General features: G+C 37.5%; 1 long non-coding RNA gene across 1 annotated transcript; it reads right to left on the reverse strand.

Annotated features, from left to right (window-relative positions):
• Positions 1-230: 230 nt before the first annotated feature.
• Positions 231-3,564, reverse strand: LOC131003895 (uncharacterized). Its single transcript, XR_009094847.1, has 3 exons — positions 3,043-3,564; positions 1,016-1,079; positions 231-496 (listed from the first exon to the last, which is right to left on the reverse strand). It is a non-coding gene; the product is annotated as an uncharacterized LOC131003895 (long non-coding RNA).
• Positions 3,565-14,965: the final 11,401 nt, after the last annotated feature.

The raw sequence follows: 14,965 nt of genomic DNA on the forward strand, positions 1-14,965 counted from the left end.
CTCAGTCAAGCAATAGACTCAGAGCAGATGACCTGCTCTGATACCACCCTGTCGCAGCCCGAAATCCCGGCACCAGTGATAGTGGGGTACGAGTATCGATACGACTATTTTTAAAAGAATAAAAGATAAGAAGAATAGGTCGAACATCAAGCGGAAGCTCGCATCAAAAGGTGTTAAGGAAATTATCATAAATGAACCCAAGGGTAATTTCGTCAATGTCGTTATAACTTTTTAATTATCAGGAATTTCAAAATCAAAGACAAAACGGGTATCGCTCATTTTTCGTCAGGAATCACAATATGCAGAGTATCGCAGCAAAAGGTGAACCGATTATATGTATGAAGACATATAACCGTGAGTACATTGCTTAAATTCAAAAGAAAATCAAAGTATATCAATCATCAAGACTTTATCGTCAAAATAGAAATACGATAAAGTAAATACATCCTTCAACAATTCCCCACCAGCACCAGACCAATCTCGCTCCTCGCTTAGCCTGCACATTTAGAAATACATGCAGGGCGTGAGTACATAATACTCAGTGGGCAAACGCCGAAAATCAAGAAAGGTGCTCATAGAGCTATAAGTTTGAAGCTTGCCACATCTCAGCAATACACAGAAATAAGTTAGTATTAAATGAGTCTGTGCATGCAGTTTTCATAATCAACATCATAAATAAGCGACTGCAGTCAAAGATCTCAACATGTATGTACCACATCTACAACTCATCATCATAATTAAGGTACTGAGAAGTAGGCCTCCCTCTCAAGTACCGTGACCGGCCGACCCGAAGACGGCTCACAGTCACCTCTGTGCACAAAATCCCGCTTGTGGCAGGACCGAATTCGTCTCATCAGTAGAGGGTAACACACAAGCTCAACATCAAAAATTGGCAAGTCAAACAGTTCTCAAATATCATTTATCTCAAAACATTTGTTAATCTCATAACATCATTATATCATTAAATCATTTTAGAAAGCTCGGATAATATTTGTATACTCAAAATATTGCCCACCTGAAGACCTTACTCAAAAACTCCCGTCAAAGTGGAGTTACTTACTTCCTTGCTCTGCTCGTGTCTTCAGGGATCATCGTCATCATCGAAGGTTCATGTCATAAAATGAATCCCGATTAGAAACTCAACGACAAAAACTCATGCCTTAACTCATGTTTTATCTCACATTCTATCCCCTTAATCAACTCTATATAACTCTTCACTCATCTCAAATCCTTAAGTCCAAGGATAGGTTTCAAGAAAATCATGGTTCTAAGTCTCGACTTATCACTCATATAAGGCTCGTCTAATCTCATTCAAACACTTAGGCAACACAATCACATAAGGCACATAAGAAGATACCATCAAACATCATCAAGACATGTTCTGTTTTTACACAGACTCGACTTCAAACTTTAACACGTTCTGACTCCGACATCCCCTGGACTCCAGACTCATACCAAAAGAAAGGTATTTGAGTCTAGTTTCATTAAAAAAAAAGTAGAGTCAGAAACTCCAAGTGGTTTGGGAGATATGGCGTGTTTACCACGGTCTACCATATTCGGCAGTTTTGAGCAATCGGAAACATTGATTTTTTTAAAATAGTAAACGTTGTCAAACTGAGCTCAAATTTGGTGGATATCTAGCCCATACAGTAAGGTTGATACCATAAAAATTTGGAAATCTAATTCACACAGGAAGTCACTGAAATGAATGACTTTGTCCCCTGTTCTCTGAAATTCCCGGCAGAAATGTGCAGATTTGGTTTTGCATTTTATAAAAATAGTAAATCAAGTCCAAATGACTTGAAATTTTACAGCGGTGCTCAAGACTCATGTAGGGACATTTTGTAAAATTTTCAAAGCTTTTTGATATCGACAAACCGTCGATCACAGTAGGTCAGTAGCCTACGAAAAATCACCAAAACTCATCTCAAACTCTTAAATGCTCAATTTAACATTTATACAAAGCAAACACATCAAAACTCATTTTAAGCACTTAAAGCACTTAAAAACATTCAAATACATCAAAATACTCATAATACTCAATCTTGACTCTTTTCTTACATCATCCACTCAAATCTCATAGAAAACACTTCAACGAACATATCAACAAATTCCTTCTCAATTTCATGCTCGAAATTTCTCAAATACTCAAATATGATCATTTACATCATATAACTCATTATTCTCATATTTACTCTCTTTTTATCATAAAAACTATATTTATTACATTTTTATGAAAATCCATGTATTAACATAAAACTCTTAGCAAAACATGGATAAAATTCTCATAATGATCATAGAGCAAATAAACCTCATTTTATTATTTGTTAACCCCACATCATATGAGAACTCAAAAACTCCTTCAAACTAAACTAAGTCCAATTTTTACTTAGCTTACATTAGACTTAATCAAACATATTAAAACACTAATATCATGCTCAAAAACATATATTTTAAGCCAAAACACTTAAATAACACATAGACTAAAAAGTCCTAATTTTTACTAAACTAACTCTTTGAAATTTTTACAACCACATACTAAACTTTCATCCATTCATATATCTTTCATTTTTTTACCAATTAATCTCACATCAAAACCATCAATTCACCAATAAGGGCATATATACACATATCCCTAATTTTTGTAAACTAACTCACATCAAAACTCCAATTGACATCATATAATCAAATTAATCCATCAATCATCATCATATACATCTCATAGACTCATTTACATCATCAATTCATCACCTTGATCATCAACTCAACAATTCCCAAATTGGGGTAAACTAAACTCATCGAATCTTTACATCTCAAAACATAGTTTTTCAAAACACACCTCAATCATCACCAAACATCACATAGATCATTTTTCTCACCTCAATTCAAGGAAAGAAGAAGAAAATTTTTTGAAGGGTAGAACACCCAAATTTTCGAAAATTATGAAGAAAAAGGGAGGGGGTGATTTCTTGCTCCAATCCTTCAAATAAACTCACATATAACATCATACAAGTCTAATCTATAAATATAGAGATTACTTACTCAAGTTCTTCACCAAAACTCAACTTTCTCTCTCTAGTCTTGAAGCCTTCCTTCAAGGATTCTCTTGAATTCAAGTTAATAGGATGTGTTTATGGAGGATTTAAGTAGTGATTTATGTGTTTGGCATACTTGGGTGAAGCTTCGAAGGTTTCATCAATGGCTAACAATGGAGGAAAGTAGAGAGATGAAGGGGAGAGAGAGAGTGATCGAAAATGGGGTGGAGAAGAGAGAGGAAACTTTTGCAAGATTGTATTTGATTTGGATGATCTTGTGTATCTTTAAAGAGATTTGTAAATCTTAGGGAATATTTAGTAATTAATGGATGATCTATCTCTCACTCTAATCTCTCTCTAATCTCTACACTCTCCATCTCATACTCTCAATTCTCTACTCTCTCAAATCCATACTTAGTCATTTAAGGCATATAACAAATGGTATGGGTAATTAAATAAAGTGTGTGAAAGGTGATCAAATAAAATCACAAAACTATGGTAAAGTCACTCATTAATAAAATACCACCTCATAAATATTCATGTGACCAAAATAATAAATATAGCACTCATATTAGTGCACTCACATATATATAATATTCCTCTTCGTAGGAAGAAAAATAATTTAAAAATATTATGCCCGGAAAAATTTTCATAAACCGGCATCATTCGATTTCTCGATAAAAATAAACCGCACTTGCTTTGGAAACTTAATCAAAATTCCAAGTGCTAAAGTCTCAAATAAAAATCACAATAATTTGGTCATAGTGACATACGTAACAGAAATCACATAATCAATCAGTCACGTAATTTCACATAACATCACATCAAAGTAGTCGGCAAACACAAACAGACTAAACGTCTCTCTCTAACCGACTATTTTCATCAAGGTTCTCACTCTTTCTTTCTCGACTCTATTTCCAACTCATTATTCCTATTTTTCTTAATAGGACAGTCAATCTCTGATATCTCAGTATCCGGTATCTCTATTCCCGGTAGTTGGAAATAAAATAAAATCTCAGCTCAATTCAATTAGCATCTCTATCTCAACTCATTTCTCAAATCTCATCACTCTAATTCCATCGTCGGTTTATTCACTCGTATTTCTATTTAAAAGACAATCAGTCTTATTTGGTCATAAAAAAAGTAGTCTCGTAATTCGACATCTCAGTACTCTCAATAGTGTTAAGACACTATCTCACAACATAGGAAAAGTACGGGGTGTTACAGAGAGTTTCGATCCCAGGGCTATGATGAGCTTCGTTAAAGTGGCGTTTAAGGAGCTCGATGCGTCTTCGTTTAAAATCGGTTCGGTTTCGAATTCTTGGCAGGATTATTTGATCACCCGTAGCCTTGGTGTTGTTTCTCGTGCGTCTCCGCCTCCGTTAATGATTGAGGTGTATTGGTGGCCTCCTGTTGGCCAGTGGATCAAGGTCAATACTGATGGTTCGGCTGCGGGTTCGCCAGGTGCTATTGCAGCTGGTGCGGTTTTTCGGGATAAGTTTGGATGGGTCCGTGGTTGCTTTCACTTGAAATGTGGTCGTGGTTATGAGTTTGAGGCTGAATTATATGCGGTTATTACTGCGATTGCGATTGCTCATGCTCGAGGTTGGATGTTTCTTTGGATTGAGGCGAATTCGATGTATGTGGTAAATCTGTTAAGCTCTCGTGCCCGGGATGTTCCTTGGAGATTTGTGGCGTCTTGGAACCGCACGCTGAATCTTCTTATGGATATGCAGATCATGGTTTCTCACATTTACCGGGAAGGTAATGCTGCAGCTGATATTATGGCTAATCTTGATAGGTCGGAAGGTTGGTGGCCTCATGCGATTGATGATGTCAAGAAGGCTGTTGCTTTGGATATGGCCACTCACAGTTTTGTTCGTATTCGTGGTTGATGGCTGTGGGGGTTGGTTGTGGCTGGCTGTTGGGATGGTTCTAGGTGCTGTGATAGGACGTTTCCTGGCCTTTTTACAGTTGCTGGGTGTGCTCGGCACTGGGGTTCGGGGAGTCGGGTCCTGTTGGTTGCTCCGCGATGGCATTTGGCTGTCGGCGTTGAGAGTTTGGAGATGTGGTTGTCTCTGCGCGTTCTGCTTGTTATCTTTGGCCTTTTTTTGCTCGTTCTTTCTGGCTAGTTGCGGTGTTTCTTTCAGCTCGTTTTTTATTTTGTGGCTTGTCGGTGTTTGTGCTTGTTTTGGGGTTGCTGAGCCGGATTGCCTAGGGACAATGGTTCGGCCGGAGTTTTTGAGGCAGTCCTTCCCGCTCTTCAACTCCTCTGGGTCGTTTGTTTCTGTTTTTTAGACGAGTACTCTTTTTCCTCCTTAGAGGTTTTCCCTTGCGGGTTTTCTCTATGGAGGTTTTAACGAGGCTCGGCCCTTAGTCTGCTCTCTTTTGTGCTTTCAAGGGTTCCTTTTAGGCTGTCTTTTCTCTTTCTCTTTTTAATATAACCTTATTTAATAAAATATTATTATTATTATTATTATTATTATTTTTGTTTCCTATTAGAACTAGAACTCTTTAAAAACTAGTATAAATATGGGATCTATTTTCAAACCCTGAAAAAAACAGACGGACACACTAATTAATTAGGGTTTTCGAGAGAGCAGAGAGGGCCAGAAACGTGTAGGCAGAAGATCTGAGCTGGAGTCAGATTTTCGCAGGAAATCAAGTTCTGGCAGTTTCGGGAGAACGGCCATCACTTCTTCCACAGAACTCTGATTCAAGCGAAACAGGCGGCCTCGGAAAGCTCTCTCGAATATGAAGAAGTCGTATTTCTGGGCAAAATACGATTTGAGGACGTTTGAGGCTTCAAACGAAGGCTTGAAGCTGACTGGTCTGTTCCGCTGCGATTTTTGACGAATTCTTCTGAATTCTTCAGTTGCGGCGCTATTAAGACCTTCATTCCGGATTTTAGTTAATTGCCTTCGACTTTAAGGTGAGGGATTATATGCTTGTGTTATATTCATGTATGTTTTTATATGCTCTTAGTTCATGTTTGATTATACTTGCTCAGCCATGTAGAAATACATGTTCAGAATATCAGCTATGTTGAAATACATGTTCAGCCATGTAGAAATACATGTTCAGAATATCAGCCATGTGGAAATACATGTTCAGCCATGTAGAAATACATGTTCAGAAATTTAGCCATGTTGAAATACATGTTCAGGAGCTTTCAGTTCGCCCATCAGATTATCAGTATATGTGTATGACAATGTGAATTATTTGCATGTTTAAGCGTATGTGAATATTTGCATGGTTTCTCACTGAGTATATTTTCAATATGCTCACCCCTTATCTTTTCAGTTTTACAGTTCTGGAGTCGAGGTGGCCATGGAAGTCGAGAATGACTAGGGATAAGGATTTTATATTGAACATTTTAGTAGAATTTGTTAAGTTTTAGTTTATCGTGTTATTTTTTTTTATTTCATGTTACTACTTTAGTTTTGGCAAGTTGATTTTAAATTGGTTTAAACTTTTATATCAAGAAATTTTATTTTAACTATTAGTTCTTCAAAGTTTTTAGATTGAAAAGTTTACGAAATAGGGGTGTTACATAGTGGTATCAGAGCGGGTTTACGTTCCTGTAGACTCGTGCTTTAAAAAAATGTTTTGCTTTTAAAAAGGTTTAAGTAAGCTTAAAGGGTTAAATAAGCCTAGTCATTCGAAACTCATGTGCTGCATCGACTCCAAGGTATGTGTTTTAATTGTTTAAGTATATGGCTGTTATGATGTTTTACATGACTTTTTTTTTTTGATGCCTTTATGTTCTAGTACTATTATGTTTAGCTTCGTTAGAAATAGTTGAAATTGTGAAATTGTTAGATGGCACGACACGTCAAACTCCCACTAGAGCTCAAGTTACCCTACAAGCACGAATGGAGAAATTACGCGAAGAATATGAAAGATTAAGTTAACATTGTGAATTCTTGCGTGTACAATGCGAGAGATACGAAAGGATTAGGAGGCTACAATCGGTGTATGACTGCTATACATGGAGTAGCGATTACGGGTTTGTGGAACACGTGCGAAGGATGAAGTTACCTCACCATAGAACTAGATTATATGGCTCAAGAATCGTGACTAGAATTTCGAGGACAAAATTATTTTAAGTGGGGTAGGTTGTAACACCCCGATAATTTAGATTTATTTTATAAGTTTAATTAATAGTATTTTCTTGTATAGCTTATTTTTTTAAAAAAAATTACATGATACATATAGATATGCACCATTAATTTTATCTAGACTATTATTATTATTATTATTATTATTATTATTATTATTATTATTATTATTATTATTATTATTATTATTATTATTATTATTATTATTATTATTATTATTATTTTTGTTTCCTATTAGAACTAGAACTCTTTAAAAACTAGTATAAATATGGGATCTATTTTCAAACCCTGAAAAAAACAGACGGACACACTAATTAATTAGGGTTTTAGAGAGAGCAGAGAGGGCCATAAACGTGTAGGCAGAAGATCTGAGCTGGAGTCAGATTTTCGCAGGAAATCAAGTTCTGGCAGTTTCGGGAGAACGGCCATAACGTCCTTCTTAGAACTCCGATTCAAGCGAAACAGGCGGCCATGGAATGCTCTCTCGAAGACGAAGAAGTTGTATTTCTGGGTAAAATACGATTTGAGGACGTTTTGGGCTTCAAACGAAGGCTTGAAGCTGACTGGTCTGTTCAGCTGCGATTTTTGACGAATTCTTCTGAATTCTTCAGTTGCGGCGCTATTAAGACCTTCATTCCGGATTTTAGTTAATTGCCTTCGACTTTAAGGTGAGGGATTATATGCTTGTGGTTATATTCATGTATGTTTTTATATGCTCTTAGTTCATGTTTGATTATACTTGCTCAGCCATGTAGAAATACATGTTCAGAATATCAGCCATGTTGAAATACATGTTCAGCCATGTAGAAATACATGTTCAGAATATCAGCCATGTTGAAATACATGTTCAGCCATGTAGAAATACATGTTCAGAAATTTAGCCATGTTGAAATACATGTTCAGGGGCTTTCAGTTCGCCCATCAGATTATCAGTATATGTGTATGACAATGTGAATTATTTGCATGTTTAAGCGTATGTGAATATTTGCATGGTTTCTCACTGAGTATATTTTCAATATGCTCACCCCTTATCTTTTCAGTTTTGCAGTTCTGGAGTCGAGGTGGCCATGGAAGTCGAGAATGACTAGGGATAAGGATTTTATATTGAACATTTTAGTAGAATTTGTTAAGTTTTAGTTTATCGTTTTATTTTTTTATTTCATGTTACTACTTTAGTTTTGGCAAGTTGATTTTAAATTGGTTTAAACTTTTATATCAAGAAATTTTATTTTAACTATTAGTTCTTCAAAGTTTTTAGATTGAAAAGTTTACGAAATTGGGGTGTTACAAATGACGTCAACAATGGTGGAGGTAATCACTTTCGCGATGCTCATGTCGACTACCTCAGTGTCTATAACCCTATTATACACGTAAACAATATTTATGTGTATAATATAGAGAAGATGAAATGATTTGTTATGGTTCTTGTTGAGTTAGATTTACTGTGATATCACATACATCATACAAAATGATTAAAGCTACTTAAACATATACAGGAAATAATTTCAGAGTAGATTATTTACACATAAAGGATTAAGAGCGTACCACGTCTACATCCAACCTTCATGATTGCTTTTTCACATTTCTGCAAATTCTTTACAGCAGGAAAGTGATTGTTGAGAATTTGACCACAGTACCACCCCTTAATAATCATCATCACCTCCAACTGTACATTCATAAGCAATTTGAGTATTATCAACCTACTAATTAATTTGTATCACCCCAAAGTGTATCTAGTGTTACTACCGATGGCCTTAAACCCGATAAATTAATGAGCTATATTATAAGAGAAAAATAGCTACAATAAGTTGAAATTAATTAACAGAAACTCAAAAAGATATAAGAAATTTGGTGCTTCTATAGCTTTTATTTGTGTGAATGCTTAGTGACTAGGATATGAAGGAGTTGCGCCTTGTTTTTCTTTGATATCAAACTATTTTATTACTGGCTTTGGGCAATGATTAAGATGTGAGATAAATTAGATAAAACCCCAAGAAGCTTAAATGTCCAATAAGTGGCAGATGCCAAAGTTTAAAACAGCCACACACTAAGAAGCTGATATATGCACATAATAGCACACAAAGAAGTTTAACATGAAAGAAGATTCAGTGGTTGAGCGGAAGATGAATCTGAGTCCTAAAAGGAAATTGAGCAAGAGTGAACTCACAAAATAGTTAATCTGATGAGATAAGACTTTTGAACAAGTGGTGAATAGAACATTAAACTAAGTCCAAGGACCCAATAAAAGCTGTAAAAAACATTTTATGGACAAAGTCAATAAGATACCTCTTCCCATATGTCCGACGGAAAATTCGAAATTATTGAGAATGCATCCATCTCGACGAGCTAACCTTCGAATTCTGAATTGATACAACTTTTGTGCCCTTTTTTGTGCCAGAACTTTTTCGGATACTGCAGTTGTGTAGCTTCACTTGGTTGAACAGAAAGAACTGAAGGAATATTAAACTGAATTAATACTCGATTTGCCCGAAGACCGTTTCTTGAATTATTATTAATTTATCATACAACGATTAATCCCTAACATGCCCCTATGAATTTAAGTGCTGCACGTTGGAGTTCAGAAATACCTGAAGAATTCAGAAGAATTCGTCAAACTCGCAGCTGAACAGACCAGTCAGCTTCAAGCCTTCGTTTGAAGCCTCAAACGTCCTCAAATCGTATTTTACCCAGAAATACGACTTCTTCGTTTTCGAGAGAGCTTTCCATGGCCTCCTGTTTCGCCTGAATCGGAGTTCTGTGGAGAAAGTTATCCGTTCTCCCTAAACTGCCAGAACTTGATTTCCTGCAAAAATCTGACTCCAGCTCAGATCTTCTGAACTGTATCCCGTTCAGCTTTCACCGTTGGATGGACAACGAGCTGTGAAAGTCCCAAGAGAGAATTCTGCCTTTCACGCTGGCGCCTCTCTGCTCTCTCAAAAACCCTAATTAATTAGTGTGAATTTTTCTGAGAGCAGACAGCTGTATTTAAATAAATAAATAAATATGTGTGGGCGCCATTTTCTTAGTGTTAGGCGTTTTCTCCCTCTGCTAGGGCAAGCAGACTTTGGGCCAGTCCAGGGACCAGATACAAGGAATAAAGATGGGCCTCAAATAAATTAATTCTCCATAGTCTGCCCAGACCATAATTAATTTATAAATATTAGTTCATTCCACTAGAGAACCAATACTGACTTACCCCTTTATTGCCGGTGATGAGTCGGGGCTTGTATTTAGACTTATTAAATCTCCGTATTTAAAATATCCGACATCCATTAATTAATTAGAGGTCTGACAGCTTAAATTAATTAATCTTTTTGTAATCCTTAAGCAGTACCACTCAAACCTTATTATTGCGCCTGAACTTAATCAACCTGCAGGGTTTAACGCAATAAACCTTATTGAGCTCCTTAAGGGGATGTCATTATCCTATACCGGATACGGGTACTAATACAGATAACCAAATATCACATATTGACCGCTATCACCCAAGATACAGAGTACTCAAGTTACTATATAACTCTCACCCATAGTAAGTCAAAGTGATATACGAATCAACATATATATTTGAAATCTTATTAGTATTAAGATTCTATTAAGTCACCGAGATCTTTGATTCTTCACTTAAGTCAGACAGAAGAATACATCTCACTGTGGTCCTATCAATACGTTATGACGTACCCGTATAGACAAGTAGTCAAGACAAACTACTTCCATCTATACCGCAGCCTAAACCAATGACTCATCCTAAAGTCATCTCGGCTGTGATCATTTTATATCTCTTAAGGTTATTCCAATTGTATGGTCTTCTGTGATCTACAACACACCATATTATTTACTTATATAGAGACAAAGGACATACATATGCAATCATGAACACAATCAGATAGGAGATTAAAATAGTGAACTTAGGAAGCATTGTATACAAGCATAAAATGTTCTTGCTTTCAGTATACAAATCCAACAAGAACCTCAGCACGCAACTCCTTAGAAAGTGCATCAAGAAAAGCAGGACCAATAGATTCAGCATCCTAATTATATTGTTCCTCCTGAGAAGGGTCATTTTGATCAGCATCTCGAATCGGATCATCTGAAACTTCACTGACACTGTGGAGGGATGCATCCCTCCCGCTTACTGACGCATTACTAGTGGTTCTCCTCACTCAAGCATCACCACCACCATGTTTGTCTCCACCATCATCATAGCCATCGGCACTTCCAATTTCCATATTTAAACTCCTAAAGCTCTCGCCCAAAGCTACCCCACTGCCGCCACTCTCTTAGCTCACTGCTTCACATCACTCAGTACATCAGTATGGTCATATTGAGCTTCAACAGACTGAGCTTGTCTGCTTGACGTTTCCGTTCCCTGATTGGGCTCGATTGTAGCAGGTGTATTATCAACACTTCTGGTGCTGTCCAATATTGCAGATGATGGAGGAGGTGCATTACTACCACCACCATTGCTTTGATTTTCAGCAGTCATCTCGGCAAACTCAGAGGATGGGCTTTCTTCATTTTTATTTAGAGATCCAACAAGCGACAACTGTAGTATTATTAGAAGACTTTTCGGAGGAGGGATGTTTTAGGCTAGAAACTAGCACTTCCTCCAGACCTTGGGAAATAACACAAGAGTTTGACCCACCACTTAATTGGCCCTCCTTGGACAATAAATTAAGCCGATGTCCTTGAGGTCCATTGCGAAGTGAACGCAAAATGGAGTCCAACCGTGACAAAGAACCCTTGGAGTTCCTATCTGAATCACGGTCATTCTCTGTAAAGGTGAAGGTAACTAAAAATAAGATGCCAATTAGCGAAACAACTCTTTTGCAAAGCTAAGAACAAAATGATGATGGAAATCTTTACGAGGGTCATAAAATAATACTTGAAAACATTCTGATTCCTTGCTAATAGAAGCAAGTGAGAAAGGGTGAATCTTATAAAAAGCCATGTCAATTTATCTTATGCTTTTCAACCAAACCAATCTTCTTCAATAAACCAGAAAGAAAGAAAAAAAATTAGAACAATTAGCTTTCATTTGCACCCGAAGCTACTATTCTCCAAATCAGACTGGCATGGTGTACAGATCCACATATTGCTCTGTGATTCTCTAAAATAGCATTCTTGAGAAGCTCTATATGGTTTATCACCAGCTTCAGCTACTCATTTATCAATACCAAGGAAAAAGGAAGAAAATAAAGACTAGAAGTTAAAAAATGAGGCATGGGTAGAACTGTTAATTATAATTGTCACTCATAATCATCCAATAGAGATAGACATAGCATGGGCATATTTAGATGTGCTTTTAAAGAAAGCACCAAGACTCATTCTACAAAGAGAAAGATAAGATGTGCATATTTTGATAACAACACCAACCAACTTGCATGTGATCTTAGTAATTCTATAATTTATTAAAAGCTCAAAGAAAGCAAACAAAGCTGAAAAGATATCCAACTCTGAACTATATTGTCACACAAGCATTTTGATAGTCTAAAGCGATTTTTCAGTTTAAGACAACCGCATCTACCTTATAAATGGGAAACAAAGATAATGTATTTGACCCCACATTAGTTTTAAAACTTGAACACCTGAAAGTAATCCAATTATGCAGCTAAAGACAATAACTAGCCAAATGTGCTAGGGAACGCGAAATCCACCATTATTGGTTAAATCTTGAATCGTATTCTCCTTCCGTTTTCTTTGAAACCTAATCACATCTTTAGCCAACTTCAGTGCTACCATGGCTTCCTTGGAATATGACGACTCCTCCCCAGAAATGCTCTTTACTGAAACCCCCATCAACTCATGTTCACTTAATGCAGAAGCAACTTTGAAAACTGCACTGTCCCACAATATGATAAGGATAACCTGTTTTTTTTATTAACTATATGCATTTTAGAAACCAATTGACATTCAAATTCCGAATTACCTTACCACAACTAGAATCGTCCTTGATAGCGTCTTGACATTCAATTAAAATTGATCAGAAGAGAAGTGAGCGGAATTTTGAAGTTGGGGAGTTGGTTTACCTTAAGCTGCAACCTTTCTGGCAAAACTCCGTAGCTTTGCGCCAGAATTTGAAATTATCTGCCAAGTTCTATGGGCCCTACGAAATATTAGAGAAAATTGGGTCAGTCGCTTACAAATTGGGGCTGCCTGAAACATCCAAGATTCATCCAATTTTTCATTTATCTCTCATAAAGAAATGCTTGGGACAGAATGTCATACCTTCGACAAAGCTTCATGACATCGATGCTGCTGGGCATTTCAAGATCGCACCTTGTGCAATTCTGGACGAGCGAATGATTACTCGAAATGGGAAAGAAGTGCTGCAATTTCTGGTTCAGTGGTCTAAGGATGGGGCTGAATTTTCTGTTGGGAGGATTCTAAGCCTATACTTCGCAAGTTCCCCGATCTCAAAATGGGGGAGGGGTATTGTCACGGTATCTGCTGAACCTTGCTAAGATGTGCAATTTTGGCTCCAATAATTGGAGGTGTAAATTCAAATTCATCATATCTTGGAGCCAATTTACTATCAATTTAGCCTATAAATACCAGATGATTTGGAAACTACACCACAAAGTCTGGAAAAGTTCTTCTCTATGTAAACTCTTTCTCAAGTTTACTTGTGCGGATTGGCTAGGCGGAGGCGCCGAGGTCGGAGAAGGCGAGGCGACGACAAATGCTGAGCTTGCGCACTGAGACGGAGTGGGGCAAGGTAGACGCAGGCTGCTGCTGAGGAGTTTCCGAGGTGAAGCCAAATGGGCGACGGCAACAAGAGGAGGTGGACGACGACCGGCGGAAGACATAGAGAGGTTGCTGATGAGACAGAGAATGAGAGTGAAATCATAGGGAATTCAGAGGTGAGTGCAGCGCAAATGAGTTTGCAACACTAATGAAGAAGAAGAACCACGAAAAAAACTGAAGAATGAAAAAGATGAAGAAGCGGCGCTAAGAGCATCCGCATTGGTGTTACATGATAGCTTACATGCTAGCTTACTTTATGAGGGGGGGACCACATGGTGTAAAGAGCCTGCATTGGGGTTACATGATAGCTTACATGATAGTTTTAGTTTTGATTTTTATGCTTTTCACTTAAATTTAATTGCTCAAATTTAAATAACACATTTTACTAATAATTAAAATTCCATTAAAATAAAAAACCTAAACATTACATAAAAAAAATAAAAACATAATTAAAATTACATAAATTAAAATCCTAGTCTAGATAAGTCCACGATGCTTGAGCATTTCTTGGACCATGTGCTCGTGGGCCATCCTTTGTGCATCGCTCATATGCGTCGTATCTAGACTGAGGAGTTGCATATCGAACTCCCTTTCCTTGAGCTCGTTCTTTTTGGCATACTCGGCGGTGATTTTTTTCAAGTTCTGGTCGGACCGCTCCAATGCCTCTTTGTACTCCGATGGTTGCTCGGAGCTTGCCGCCTTCCCCTTCCCCTTCGCTTTCGCCGCCATCGCCGCCGCCTTTGCCGCCTTGTTCCCAATCGGTCGGGCAGACGAGATCTCCTCGCCCGACGCCGAGGTGGTGAAGGCACCCTCCTCTGTAGTCTTTGTCCTCTTGGAGGAATGCACGTCTCTCTCGAGGTACATCGACTTGAACTTGTGATTGTGCCGGAGAATTTTCCATGCGTTCCAGTAGTTGAAGGAGGCGTTATTTGCGGTTCGACTTTTGAAAAGAGTTTGGGCCTTGTCCCGGAGCATATCGTCAGAATGGCCGGAAGGCCACCGGCTGCGCGTCTCCACCCAAATACTCTCTGATTTATGCTTAAATTGCTCTATTTTCAAGGGTTT

The sequence above is a fragment of the Salvia miltiorrhiza genome, unplaced genomic scaffold (genome assembly GCF_028751815.1).
Source record: "Salvia miltiorrhiza cultivar Shanhuang (shh) unplaced genomic scaffold, IMPLAD_Smil_shh original_scaffold_287_1, whole genome shotgun sequence".
NCBI lineage: Eukaryota > Viridiplantae > Streptophyta > Magnoliopsida > Lamiales > Lamiaceae > Salvia > Salvia miltiorrhiza.